Raw genomic sequence first — 15,405 nt, forward strand, 5'->3', positions numbered from 1 at the left:
CTCTAGCAAGATGCCTCCACTTTCTGTGGCAGATTTAAAACACTGTGGGTTTGCAATATTCTGAAATGCTAAACAGCAAATGCAGCTAAATATTATTTCCACCAAGCATGTGTACTTCATTTGAAGCATAAGTTTAAAACTTCACAAAAATGCAAAGCCATAATCCACCCTTCAGGTAACAAACTGATTATATAATAGTTTTGTACTTAATACAGAATTAGAAACATTTCTGATAACCATGCTAAAATGTGGAATAAAACAGGCACCTATGAATTACAAAGCTTTGTTGCCATCAAGAGGTTCCTGCTGACATGAAAATGCCTGTGTGATTTTTAAAAAGGCTTTTTATTTTGTAATTGGTAGTTAGGAAATATTTTAATATATTTCAAATGTTTGTGGAAACTATAAAATAGGAGTTGAATTTCACATGTTGTATGTGTAGTTTCTGTTTTCAGTATATACATATTTTAGTACTTAGCAGGCTGATCTCAGTCAATGGTGACTCCTAATGGGAAATAACGGGATCTAATAAAAACCTGTTTTAGTTTTATAATTTTAGCTCTTGAGCCATTGTATTTCTTCCATGATTTTTTTTCTCTTTAGAATTGGCCCAGAGCTAAAGTTTTAAGGCAAAATTGGTTTTATTTCCCACATCACCCTTTGGTGCCATTTATTTCTTTTGTTTTCTGTATTCTCAGGGTGGCACTCTAACTTGGTCTATTTGTAGTGGACAGTGCCTCATTTTCCTCTTCAAAGAAAACACATAAACAAAAACAAATATATCACCTTATTATCCAGATTTTAGTTGTTTACTATAAAAAGAAAAAATCCTAGGAATAACTTCCCAGGAGGAGCTCATGACTGATGCAATATATGCTAATTCTACATCAACATTTTTAAGGATTATTAAGGATAATTATTAAAGACAAGTTTTAACATATTGAATTTACTTTGACAAATATTAATGGTATGGATACTTTGTGAAAGACACTGTATTAGATGGTAGAGTAATAAAAGTGGGTAGAAGAAGAGAGAGGATTTAGATGTAATATTGTATTGTTTTCATGTATTGCATTTCACCTTCACAGTAATGTAATATTCCTATGTTTTTTCCCAAAAAAGAAACTAAAGCTCAAAGTCTCAAGTTATTCGTTTATGATGAAACAGCTAAAAATATAACGAATATATTTGACTTTGTGTCATGTGTTCCTATGTAGGAGAATATGACAATAACTATATTCATGTAAAAACACAGAAAAAGACTGTAGAAAAACTGTGGGAATTGAGTCAAAAAAAAAAAAAAGAGAAGGTCTTAACTGCCTGAATAGATGTAAAAATACATCATAATGAATATACGATTTGAGATTGGCTTAAAGTATAGATCAATAAAATTAACTAAGAAGGTAGGAGTATTATAAAACTCAGAGCTAATGAGCAGTGTCTTAATAAAAATTTAGAATGTGATAGTTAAAAAGAGATACCTTCATTTAGAAGAATTATGAAGTATACATAGTGAAAGATATAAGATGAGACTAGAAAACAGAGTAAAATCATATCATACACAAAAATCCAGTTATATATGTTTGGAGGGTTATAGGCTATATGTAGAAGATCATAGGAGTCTTTGAAGACTTTTAAGTAAAAAAATTAAATTTATTCTGTCTGGAATTTTATAGAGTGCAATCCATCTGACATGGATTTAATGAAATTTGGGAGATTAGGTAATAAGTTATAAGGATGTGAATTAGGATGGTAATATAAATAAAAAGATTAATAAGAGACATGTACTTATTGAGATACCATTTATACTTGGCATCTGTCTGGTTGTCAGTAAATGAAGATGTCTATGTTTCTAGGATTTGAAACTTGAGTGATTTGGGTGATGACGATGAGAATATTAACAGAAACTGATAGAACAGGAAGAGGAGTGTATTGTGCAATGATGAATGATGGTATATTATTTGAAATTCCTGGAGAAGAGTTAGAGCCAGATAATTGGAAATAATCACAAAGCTCAGGAGTTACTTCAGGCAGTGCAGTGATGTTACAACAGGCTCTATATTTAGCTTATTCTTCCCCTCTAACCAACTGTGCCTTCCCTACTGATTCAACATTCCTGCACACCTTTTTCTCCCTCACTCTTAGCAAATTATCTTACCTTTTTCCTCATTGAAGAGTCAATATCTCAAAAATGATAAATTTGGCTTCCGAGACTACAGATATACAGTCACATTCACATAAACCCCAATTCTCCTTTAGTTTCTACTTTAGAGGAACTTTCTTTCTTTCTCTCAAAGGTCAATAAAATGTATGTGCCATTCCCTATTACCTTCTCAGGAAAGTGACCATTACCTATCCCTCACAGATATCTTCAATCTATTTTTTCATGTGGAGTTTCCATCAGCATTACATATTTAGAGTCTTTGATCTTAAGACAGTAAAAACTACAATAAAAACAAAATGATTCCAGTTGCTATCCTATTTCTTCAGACACTTTTACAACACAGCTTTCATGCTCTTATTCCCTATTCATTCTTCAACTCACTCCAATCTGGAGTCTGTCCCCCTTGCACTAATAAAGCTGCTTAAATTGAGATTTCTAATTATTTTGTTACTGGAGAATTGCATGAAAGCTGTCACATTATTAGATTTATCAAGAACAATCAACAAAGGTAACCACTTCCTTCTTATGATAATATTTTCCCTTGGAATGTATGACACTATCTATCCCCTATGGATAATTTTCTCTTGCAATTAAGATGGCCCTTTTTAGTCTCTCCTCTGAAATTCAGCTCCTCAAAAAATTTCTAAAACTGAATTTCTTTTTCTTCTTTTTGTTTTTTTATTTCAGCATATGATGGGAGTACAAATGTTTAGGTTATGTGTGTTGCCTTTCCCCACCTTCCCCCCCTGGAGTCATAGCTTCAAGTGTGTCCATCCCCCAGATGGTGCACATCATACTCATTATGTATGTATATACCCACGTCCTTCACGCCCCCTCCCATCTGCCTGACACCCAATAAATGTTATTCCTGTATGTCCACTTAGGTGTTAATCATGTGGTGCTTATTTTTCCATTCTTGGGATAATTCACTTAGTAGAATGGGTTCGAACTCTATACAGGAAAACACAAGAGGTGCTATATCACCATTGTTTCTTATAGCTGAATAGTACTCCATGGTATACATATACCACATTTTATTAATCCACTCATGTATTGATGGGCACTTGTGTTGTTTCCACATCTTTGCGATTGTGAATTGTGCTGCTATAAACATTCATAAAACTGAATTTCTTTTCTTCACCTTTTCTCCCTTCTTCCTCTCTCCCTCTTCCTATTGCATCCATTCCTATGATCGCAAATGCATTCTATACATGATCTTCTATGTGGTTTTTTCTATGTCTGTGAAGAACGTCATCAGCATTTTGATAGGAATTACATTGAATCTGTAGATTTCTTTGGGTAGCAAGGGCATTTTAACAATGTTAATTCTTCTTATCCATGAACATGGATATCTTTCCATTTATTTGTATCTTCTTTAATTTCTTTCATCAATGTTTTGTAGTTTTCAGGGTACATATGTTACACCTCCTTGGTTAAAATTATTCCAAAGTATTTTATCTTTTTGCAGCTATTATAACTGGGCTTGTTTTCTTGATTTCTTTTTCAGATAATCTGGCTGTTAGTGTATAGAAATACTACCAGTTTTTGGATTTTGATTTTATATCCTCCAAATTTACTGAATTTGTTTATTAGTTTTAAAAGGTTTTCATTGATGGAGTATCTAGGGTTTTTATATATAAAATCATGCTATCTGCAAATGAGGACAATTTAACTTCTTTCTTTCCAATTTGGATGGATTTTATTTCTTTTTCTTGCCTAATTTCTCTGAATAGGTTGTCCAGTATTGAATAGAAGTGAAGAGACTAGGCATCTGTCTCATTTCAGATTTTATAGGAAAAGCTTTCAACTTTTCCTCATGGAATATGATGTTTCCTGAGAGTTTGTCAAATATAGCCTTTATTATGTTGTAGTACATTACTTCTATAACTAATTTGTTGAGAGTTTTTATCATGAAAATATGTTAAATTTTGTCAAATGCTTTTCTGCATCCATTGAAATGATCTTATGGATTTTGTTCTTGATTCTGTTAATGTAACGTATCACATTTATTGATTTACATATGTTGAAACAGCTTAGAGTCATTAGAATAAAGCCTACTTGATCATGGTGAATGATATTTCTAATGTGCTATGGAATTTGGATTGCTGGTATTTTTTTGAGGGTTTTTGCATGTATGGTCACCAGGAATATTGGTCTGCTGTTTTCTATTTTTTTTTTTTTTTTCTCTTTTGTAGTGTCCCTGCCTGGCATTGCTATCAGGATGATTCTGGCCTAGTAAAATGTGTTTGGAAATATTTCCACTCATCAATTTTTTGGAAGAGTTTGAGAGGAATCGTTATTATTTCTTCTTTAAATGTGTTCTAGAATTCAGCATTGAAGCTATCAGGTCCTGGACTTTACTTGATTGGTGAGCTTTTATTACTGATTCAATGTCCTTACTCATGATTAGTCTTTTAAAGTTTTCTATCTCTTTATAATTCAGCTTTGGTATGCTGTATGCATGCATAAAGGAATTTATCCATTTTTTCTAAGTTATCCAATTTATTGGTGTGTAATTGTTCAGAATTGTTTCTTATATTCCTTATGTTTGTTTAATTTCCTATTTCATTTTCTTTTGTTATGCTAGTAATAATGGGATTGGGCATATGGCAAGGCTAGTACCAGCCTCTGAGAGGACTAGAGTTCATAGTAATTTGCCATTGCTATGAGGCTGGTGACTTGCAGAAAACTCAAGTATGATTTGATGATACAGCTGACCTAGTGAATCATTGACAGATAAGCTCAAATTGTTTTCTTGATTTGTACCAGAATCTGGTTGCTGTGGAGATTAGGTTAAAGGTGGAGGTTAAGCAATCTCAGCTATCATGGTTGAAGATTTATAAAAAGAATAAATCAGACAATCTATTAAAATAATTGTGAAATTTAGAACAATTAAAATGGGCATTTGAAGAATTTTCAGCAAGAAAGACATAAATAAGTATACCTTGAAGCAGTATGCTCAGCTGGCTAAAGACTGTTATGCAACCAAGGCCATAGATCCATATACAGGCTGGTTAGCTTTGAATTAAAAAAAAAAAATATCTCATGATAATGGATGCTACTCATAACCCAGGTCTTTTGAAAATATGTCTTATAGACATATTAGATATAGGGAAGAAACTGAAACAGCTCAGGGCATGCATATGTACATCTGGGAAAAGTAATTTAAAGTACATATCCTACAAATAATAGATCTGCAGTAGCATCATTGCATATGAAAGTAAGCTCATTTGTCAAAACTATGAGAAATAATTATAATACATATAATGATTTTTAACCTTTAAAAGTATAATTATAATTTTTAAAAGACATACACATGGATATTTACAGGATTTTAAATAATGATCTCAGAAAAGTCAGCATTATGGATAAAAATATATTTTACATATACTGTCTTTTGAAATTCATTATCTAATAAAAAGTACTAGTCTTGGATTGTGTATCACTAGTGATCAAGAAGCTATTGACCACAAAACTCATGTCAGATAAAGTGCTCTTTTTTTATATAAACCCAAATCTTTCTACAACAATTTTTTCAAGTGGATCTATCCTAACTGTCAAATGAAATTATTCCAAAGTCATCACAAAGCTGAACCAGTATATGACTACAGTTTGGATTTATCTTATTTCAGCTATGGATTTCAAATATTAACTGCCTACTAAAATAATCTAAAATTAACCTTGAAACATTTAAGTATAGACTATAATTTTTTTATGAATAGAATTATCACTTTTGCATTGATCAAACACTCCAAAGTACATAAAGTACCTTAGGGCAAAAATTCTTTGATTCCAAAATCAGGATAATTATTACTACTTTACCAACTATAAAATATACAATCGGGAAACTGATGTTAAAGGTTCAAATTGACACCTGTAAAAATTGTGTTTTATAACAAGAATTAATGGCAATAGCTGGATGCTCAGCCCAGTATAGCAATATTTTTAAATTTGGTCTTGGCTAATTTACTTTTAGCTTTTTCTCATGTGTTCTTTTTTAGTTTATTCTATTCCAACTGTCTACCCATCTATACTTACTTCATTCTAACAAACAAACACCTTATTTTTTGTATCACAGAGAAATAAAGGCTATCCAATGTGAATTCCCTCTAGCCCCCAAAGTATCCATCTTTCCATTCTTATACAGATGTATAAGCCTGCCAAGCACAAATCACTCTTTTTGTTTTCTTTATCATACAACCTCTTACCTAATCCAGGATCTTGCTATGCCCTTTCCATTGTTTACTTCTCCATACATTTCCCCTTTCCTTCAAACTATAAATATGCTAAAATCAAATAATAACCACAAAAATCCCTTCCTTTAACTGTACTTTTCCTTTAGACTGCTATCCCATCATGTTCTTTGATAATCCAACAAAATTTTTCCATCTCAATTTTCTTAACTCATAGAAACATTGCAATCTGACTTTTTCCAACTTCAGAAATTTTTCTCTAGAAATAGCTCAATGTAGAAGTCTCTTCATTTTTTTTTCTAAATATCCTTGCCTGGTAAAATGCCTTCTTTTGAAATTCCCTCCTATGCTGATTTCTTGTTTTCCTTCTACTACCCCAATCATTTACTTTCAGACTTCTCCCTGCTGTTTCTTCTTTATTTCTCAGAAACTGAAATATAAGAATTCCTTAGAACTTTATTCTTGTCCCTTCTGTCATCCTGTGCTTTCCAGAGTTTACACATGGACTTTGGAATACTACATGGTGCCACATACACCTTAATCATAGTAACTTTACTTTCATCAGCATTACTCTTTCTGTTTTTTATATTATTTAAAATAGGAATTGTGGATTAAAAAACAGAACAAAAAATAAATATACCATCACCTAGATGATTTTATCTATTTTCATTATTTCACATACACTAATTGAAAAACCCGTACCTTCTTTCTCAGATTTGCATACAAGATAAATCACTGGATAAAGAATCCTTCTTAATTTCAAGAATCCTTCAAACCCAAGTTTACTATGTTCTTTCATATTACTATTTAAATAGTGGATGTTCTATGACAGTTTATTTCTATCTCCCCTTTTTATCTGCAGCCCAGCCTCAAGGCTGAACAAACATGATTAGAGGTTGTAAACACAATGGCTTATACATGGTCCAGACAGGAAAGAAAAACAATAAAGAGTGGTGGGCCGGGCGCCGTGGCTCACGCCTGTAATCCTAGCTCTCTGGGAGGCCGAGGCGGGCGGATTGCTCAAAGTCAGGAGTTCGAAACCAGCCTGAGCAAGAGTGAGAGCCCGTCTCTACTATAAACAGAAAGAAATTAATTGGCCAACTAATATATATAGAAAAAATTAGCCGGGCATGGTGGCACATGCCTGTAGTCCCAGCTACTCGGGAGGCTGAGGCAGCAGAATCGCTTGAGCCCAGGAGTTTGAGGTTGCTGTGAGCTAGGCTGACGCCGCGGCACTCACTCTAGCCTGGGTAACAAAGTGAGTCTCTGTCTCAAAAATAAATAAATAAATAAATAAAGAGTGGTGGGAATTATAATGACCTAAGCAGAACATACACATCTGCAGGTGAGATCTTGCTTACTGACTGCCAGGGCACAGTCTTTCAGCTGTTCCAATGCTGGACCTCTGTCCCTTTGTCACAGTTTTTGATGTTGAACTCAGAATACGTCTAATAACAATTATCCAGTAATGTTTGAAAAGTTAGTGTATAAATAACGAGTGATAGTCAAAAACAAATCACTTAGACTTTCCAAATCATTCATTTAGTTCTGAATATGGAATGATGCCCACATGAAGACACAGAAATATAATAACTATAAAATTTTCTGTTTCTTCACATTATCTTGAAGGCTTTTAAAAATATTCCTTCACTTAAAAATATATATACTAAGTTTATCTCTTAAACAAATACTCAAGATTTTCCAAGAAAGAATGACATTGATACTGCTCTTTCACTAGCTGATATCAGGCTCAGGTATAGTCCTAAACATAGAGTTCTATTTTGAAAGTAAATTTTTGTGCACACGAAGTAAATTACTCCTTCTAGGATTAAGGCTGACCATAATTTAACACTATTAAGGTCCCAGGCAGAGGTAATTTACTAAGATGAGAGGTTTACTTCTAAGAAAGCATATTTTTCTAACATTCCCCTATCATAGGATTAGACTCAGCATTAATTTTCATTATGTTGTGGGCAGTCTACTAAGTGAGGTATATGTCAAATTTAATATATGACCCTGGCTCTTAAAAAAACTAAAGTGAAAATTAAAATGGTATACTCAATGCTAGCAATTCTTATGTTTTGTACTATGCCATTAATATTTAAGAAGAAATGTTTTAACACCTTAAAAACTTTAAACAAATTTCTTATTTTACTTACTACTAATATTGCCTATTTTATTTGAAAAGATGCAGATGATAAGGATGCTGGGGACATTGCATTCATAAACCAGGTCACCTAGACATAGAAAATAGAGTCAAATAAGAAGAGGTTCAAATCCCAAGCCAGAGGATAGGTGGAGGGAGAAAAAGGAGTCCATGAATAAAACAAGAAAGAAATATTGAGGATTTACATACAAACAAAAACTCAAGAATATGCACTGAAGGAGACATCAAGGAAACAAAGTTTAAATAAGGATTGACTAAAGACAGAATCAAATACAGCACAAAGATCCCTTAAAATAAAAACTGAAAACTCTCCATTTTATTTAACATTTAGAAAGTCTGGTCCATTGTGAGTTATCTCAATTGATTATTCAGTCAGTTACAAATTAAAACTCCTTGTTCTACTCTTTCCCCCCTTATCTCCACTACACTTGACTAGTCTTAAAAAAAAAAAATCAACTTTAAAAATAAGAAAACATTTCTGATCTTTGCAAAAGGAAATGTGTTAGTGACCTTGGGAAGGTAAATATATTAGAGGAATCAAGGCCTGTTTGCTATGGATTATACAAAAATAAAAGGTAACGATGATTTTATTTTAACGTTGAAATAAGTTTCTAAGCATATTATATTGAAATAATTTGTTCAAGTTTCTAACTGTTTCATTGTCAAGTTTTCACCGGCAGTACTTTGGCTTACTTATCTTTTTGTTCTTGCTTTATAGTGAATATTTCATCATTCTTTGCTGACTTTTCTGTGACTGTTAGTAAAAAATAATTATACATCTAAAATTATTTATATGAAGATCTGTTTCATATAAAACAGAGGGATAGAAAAAATGACCCTAATTACCTTTCAGTGTGTGATGGTCTTAGCTTTTATTTTCTTTTAATATAACAGAGAATCAATTAATATCAACAATTGTAAATATATATATGCATATATATATAATGTAAGCTGGTTTCTTAGAAATATTCTTACTCCTTCTCTTATTATTAACATAAAAAAACCCATAAAGAGAATTAAAATGCCGCCACCTGCAATTTCACCGAGTGTCAACAGTATTAGCCACAAAGCCAATGTTTGTCTGTAACACAAGCTAAGTACAAGTTTTAAAAAGTATTGAATCATTATTACAATGGGTAATTTTATATGTTAGCTTGATTGTGCCACAAAGCACCAAGATATTTGGTCAAACATTATTCTGGGTATATTTGTTAGGGTATTTTTAGATTAATTTAGCATTTGAATTGGTAGGCTGAGTGTAGCAGATTGTCCTCCCTAATGTGATTGGCTCTCATCCAATCAGCTGAAGGCCTGAATTAAACAGGAAGGCTGACACTCCGCTGTGTAAGAGGAAACTCCTGACTTTTAGCTGAGACATCAGTCTTTTCCTGCCTTTGGACTCAAACTAAAACATTGGCTCTTCTTGGGCATAGAAACTGCAGGTTGTCAAACTGCAACTTCTACCATCGGTTCCCTGGATTCTCAAGCTTTTGGAATTGAACTGGAACTACATTAGCTCTTGTCAGTCTCCAGATTGCCAACTTGGTACTATTATGCCTCCATGTGAGCCAATTCCTTATAAAAAATCTTTCTCTTTGCAGATATACACACCCTGTTGGTTCTGTTTCCCTTTTGGCAATAAGAAGTGGAGTGCTGCTATGACAAATACCTGAAAATGCAGAGGTCACTTTGGGACTGGATAATAGATAGAAGCTGAAAGAGTTGTGAGGTGTATGCTATAAATGTGGACATTAAAGGTCATTCTGGTAAGTGCACACACACACACAAAAGGAAATAGAGGAAAAGTCTAGAGAGAAAGTTACCATCTTCTTAGAGATTACATAAACAATCATGAACAGAATATTGGTGGATATATGGATATTAAAGGTCATTTTGCTGAGTATAAGATGGAAGTGAAAAACAGTTTATTGAAAGCTGGAGAAAGGTGACAGTTGTTATAAAATGGCAAAAATACCTTGGCTAGATTCTGTTCTAATGTTTTGTGAAGAGTAAAACTTGTGATTGGTGAAATTGTATATTTAGCTGAGGATACTTCTAAAAGGGAAGTATTGAAAAAGCAGCTTGATTCCTGTGACTGCTCATAGTAAAATGTGAGAAGAAAGAAATGATTTAAAAAAGGATTTGTTAAACAAAAAACAAGGAGAACTTGAAGATTTAGAAAATTATTAGCTTATGCATATAGCAAAAAATGAAAAATCTTGTTCTGAAAAGGGTGTGACTAAACAAACAATTTGATAAGGAGATTAGTTTGGGTGTGAATTGCAAATTTAATCTGCTACCTGGATAGATGCCAAGAATAGACATGAGATTATACCAATAGAAACTCTGCCAGCTGGGACTAAAGCAGACAAAAAAGTGTGGGAATGAAAGAAGGCTGTTGGACTTCAGGGATTTTACAAAACCCAGATATTAAGAACAGAGCTATTCAGCAACAAACATGCCTCATCCTTCAAGAAAAGGAACGAATGACCTCAAAGATAACTGGGATATCAGGGTTGTCACACCCACCACTAGTCCAAGGGCTGCTTTCTCTTCTGTTTCAGAGGGTGGGGCCTCAGAGAGAGCCTTGGAGAAGCAGCTGTACAGGTATGGTGAGCCTGGAGGGCAAAGCATCAAACTAATGAGAATTATTCTTGAGCTCTAAGATATAATGAAATTTGCCTTGCTAGGTTTTGAACTTGCTTGGGACTCATCACCCGTTCACTCTTTTCTATTTTTCTGTTGTGAAATGGAATTTCTATTTTATACTTGTCCCCTCATTGTATTTTGGAGGCATATAACTTGTCTATTTTTAGAGTTTCACAACTGGAGAGAAATTGTGATGATTTACATGAGACTTTGGACTTCAGACTAGAATTGATCCTGGATGAGTTAAGACTTTTGGAGATGTTGGGACAGCATGAATGTATTTTCCATATGATAAAGGCATGAATTTGAGAGGGCCAGGGAAGAAGGATATAGACTGAATTGTGTCTCTTCAAATTAATATGCTGATGTTCTAACCTTCAATATAAGAGGGACTAAGTGAAGATAAGGCCTGCAAGGTGGTGATAAAGGTTAAATGAGGTTGTAAATATGTAATTCTAATCCAATAAGGCAGGTGGACTTATAAAAAGAGGAAGAGACATCAGAGCTGTCTCCTGCACACATGCACGGCAAAAAAGTCATGTGAGGACAGGTGGCCACCTACAAGCCAGAAAGACAACCCTTAATAGAAAGCAATCCTATTAGAACTTCATCTGGGACTTGTAGCCTCCAGAACTGTGGAAAAAAATTAATTTCTGTTGTTTCAGTCACCCAGTCTATGGTATTTTATTATGGCAGCCCAAACAGAATAATATAATTATCTTCCACATTATACTGTTCCCTACCACAACATCTGTATTTAAATTATTTAGATACATTGCCTCAATCTGACCATCTGGCTACACCATATCTAGCTCAATCATATTGTCTTCTCACATAAATTCACAACATTTTGCAGCTAGACTGAAACTTGGAAGTCCCAATTTTGAGGTCTATCTATTTTAGTGATTTTATTATATTTTTCTTCTATGACCATATGAAGAAAGAAGGACAAGGAAGAGGAGGAGGAAGATGAGGTAAGAAAAAGTTAAAAAAAAAACCAAAAACAATATTTCCAACTGTCAGCAACAACAAAAAGATCATATCTCACATAGTCTGGCAATAAGTACTTCTGAGCATAAACCATATGCAGAATATTCTCTGTTCAATTACCTGTTTTTAACCACAGTAGCAGTAAGTGATTTAAATAATCTATTTAGTGCAAGATGCTATATGCAATAATTTTCAAAAGACATATTTCTTGCCCCCCGGAATTCTCATAGCACTGATGAGATCTGGCTGGAGTAGATGAGAAGAGGCTGTTCTTTGACATGCATCAATTTTATGTTTCTGGACGTTGCAGTAACTTCTCAGCAGCTTTTTCTGCCTTCCATCTTTTTCTATAATCCTTTCCTCTCACAGAGGCCAGGATGATTCTTTTAAAACTATATCCTGTAACATCATTCTTTTGGGTACAACCTTAAAAAGCCTGAAAAATCCCACATATAAAAAAATCTGCCACCATTCCCCTGGCCCCTGAATTCCTACTTGCTCAATGCCTAGAATTCCTCAGTTTATCCACTCTTCTCCTTCCAGCCTGTTCTAGCCATACTAGTTTTTGTCTTTTATTATTTGAATTTATGAAGTTTTTTCCTCCCTACAATTCAGAATGCTGAATCTTACTATTTGCAAAATGGACACATTCTCTCTCTCTCTCTCTCTTTTTTTTTTGGTAAGTTCTTAGTACTTATATTATATAAATATAAAATATAAAAATATAAAGAGAGAACTTCTCCAACTACCCAATCTAAAGTCGTCACACTATTTCATCGTTTTATATAATTGTTCACCAACTACCTTACGGGGTGAAGGTCTTATATATTTATTATATCTTTCCTTTGACACACAAAACTCCATGATGATAGGAACCTTGTTTTTCTTGTTCACTGCCACATTCTCAGCAAGAACAATGAATTATATAGAGTTGGTGATCAATAAATATTTGTCAAGTGAATGAATGCCTGTGTAAAATTTACTTACACTTAGATGATGGAGCACTGTAGCAAATTAATAAAATTTTGCTAATAAAATTTTATTAGCAAATTAATAAAAGTGCTTAGGAAGTAGTAGATAACCTGCAATAACTAATTATTATTCCCAATCACATCATTATAATTATCCCCAATTTCACATCATTATTCCCAGATTAGAGATAACTAAACTGAGCCTTAGAGAATTTAACTCACTCAAAGCTTCTTCAGCTATTATGTACTAAAGTTGGGATGAGCAACCAGGGCTTTCTGGATTTAACGTGTGAAAATCTTATACCACCAACTACACAATGTTTTACTTTACCACTATAAGAGAAGATTGATATTGGGTTGGGTTAAAAATTAATACTGAGATACAGGGTGAGAAAATGTTCTGGACTGAATCGTGTTCTCCAAAAATTCATGTGCTGAAACCCTAACCCCAAATGCAGTTATATTTGGAGACATGGCTTGCAGAAAGTAATTAAGGCTAAATGACTTCATAAGAGTAATTTTTAGCTCTCACATGTAAGTAAGAAGATGCAAGATTTATCTTTCTGTGCTTGTCTTATTTCACTTAACATAATGTTCTCCAATTCCATCCATGTTGTTTCAAATGACAGGATTTAAATCCTTTTTGTGGCTATATAATATTCCATTGAGTATATACCCAGTAGAATTGGTAGTTTATAAGAAAAGGAAGAGAGAGATCTTTCTCGCTCTCTCCATGAACATATACCCAGAAAAGACCATGTGTGAACGCAGCAGGAAGGCAGCCATCTGCAAGCCGGGAAAACAGTCAGTACCAGAAGCCAACTATGTTGGTGCCCTGAATCTCAGGCTTCTATCCCACAGAACTGTGAGAAAATAAATTTCTGTTGTTTTAGCCACCCAGTCAATAATATTTTGTTATGGCAACCATAGCAGACTAAAACAGAAACAAATACTGTAGTTTGTTTGACTATTTCTGAAGAAAAAGTTAGCACAGTTACTCTAACTCGTGAAAATTTTTTCTGTGGATGTTATTTCCATACCACATTTATGAAACTTCCCACCTCTGTGTCACCTCAGCTTCCTTGTGAGAAACACAGCCTTGTATATTTAAATAAAAGAATCCCATATGTTCAGAAATTTGTGTTGTTAAAGATTTTGAATAGTAGAAAAGGTGGAGCTTTAAACAATCCTTAGTTGGTAAAAGCAAGTTGTTTAAAGGCTTACTTGATAGGGAAAACTTAAATTTGAAAACACATTTTAGTTATACTATAATCATTTTTTATGTTGATGGCTTCCGAAACGGAGAAGGCACTTTCTCAGTACTATTCGCTCCACTGACTAGTTTAAGAGCTGTGCAGAGCTGTTATTGATTCAAAAATATGAAGACGGTAATCAAGAATTGGGTGGATGGGTAGGAAATCCTGGAAATGACCATCTCTGAATCTGAATAGAACGAAGTTATTCTGTAAATGGAGATCATATAATATTGATTAATATGCATTAGTATAAACACATTTTTAAGTTAAGAATGTATAAAGCTTTCTTTCTACATTGATCTAAGATAATAAAACTTCACCTAAGTACACACAGATGTGCAGGTAGTGCTTATAAATGCTCAGTAAACCTATGTCCAATGCTTTATAAGCTTAAGTAATAAAATTGTTCCTACTTAAGTTGACTGACTAGAAGTAAATGTTGATTGTTGGTGCATATTGGCCTCTTTAAATAAAAGAATTTCAATAAATTTTAATAATTTTCATAATCAAATGGGATATTTTAAGCCTATTTTCAAGTTAAAAATATATTGAAAAATTTAAAGTAAAAATGTTATAAAATTTCCTGAATAAATTTGATAATAATGAAACTTCTCTGTTTGAAAGGTTTCTCTAAAAATTCTAGAATAGAAATAAAAAAGCTATATCATAACTAGAAAATCTTTTATAATTGTTCTTCCTGTGGCCTAATTTTGCCACCAAATGAGTGCTAGTAAAATAATAATTCAGTCTGTTAATGTCAGCTTAATGCCTAAGATTTCCTGAAAAACTAAGTTAAATTGTATTCGATCAACATGATAGTGTTATTATTCTATCTAGTTCTTTTCCAGAGACACATTTCATTCTCATTTCTGATTCCAGATTTCTATATAATTCTTTGGTAAGGTAAAAACAGAAGTCTACCTTTACATCACTTTTTTATTCCTTAAGTAATGATTAAAGCTTTATTTGACCCTATAACAGCCTGCATCCTTCTCTAATATATGCCTTGATACCA

Source organism: Microcebus murinus, chromosome 1, assembly GCF_040939455.1.
Source record: "Microcebus murinus isolate Inina chromosome 1, M.murinus_Inina_mat1.0, whole genome shotgun sequence".
NCBI lineage: Eukaryota > Metazoa > Chordata > Mammalia > Primates > Cheirogaleidae > Microcebus > Microcebus murinus.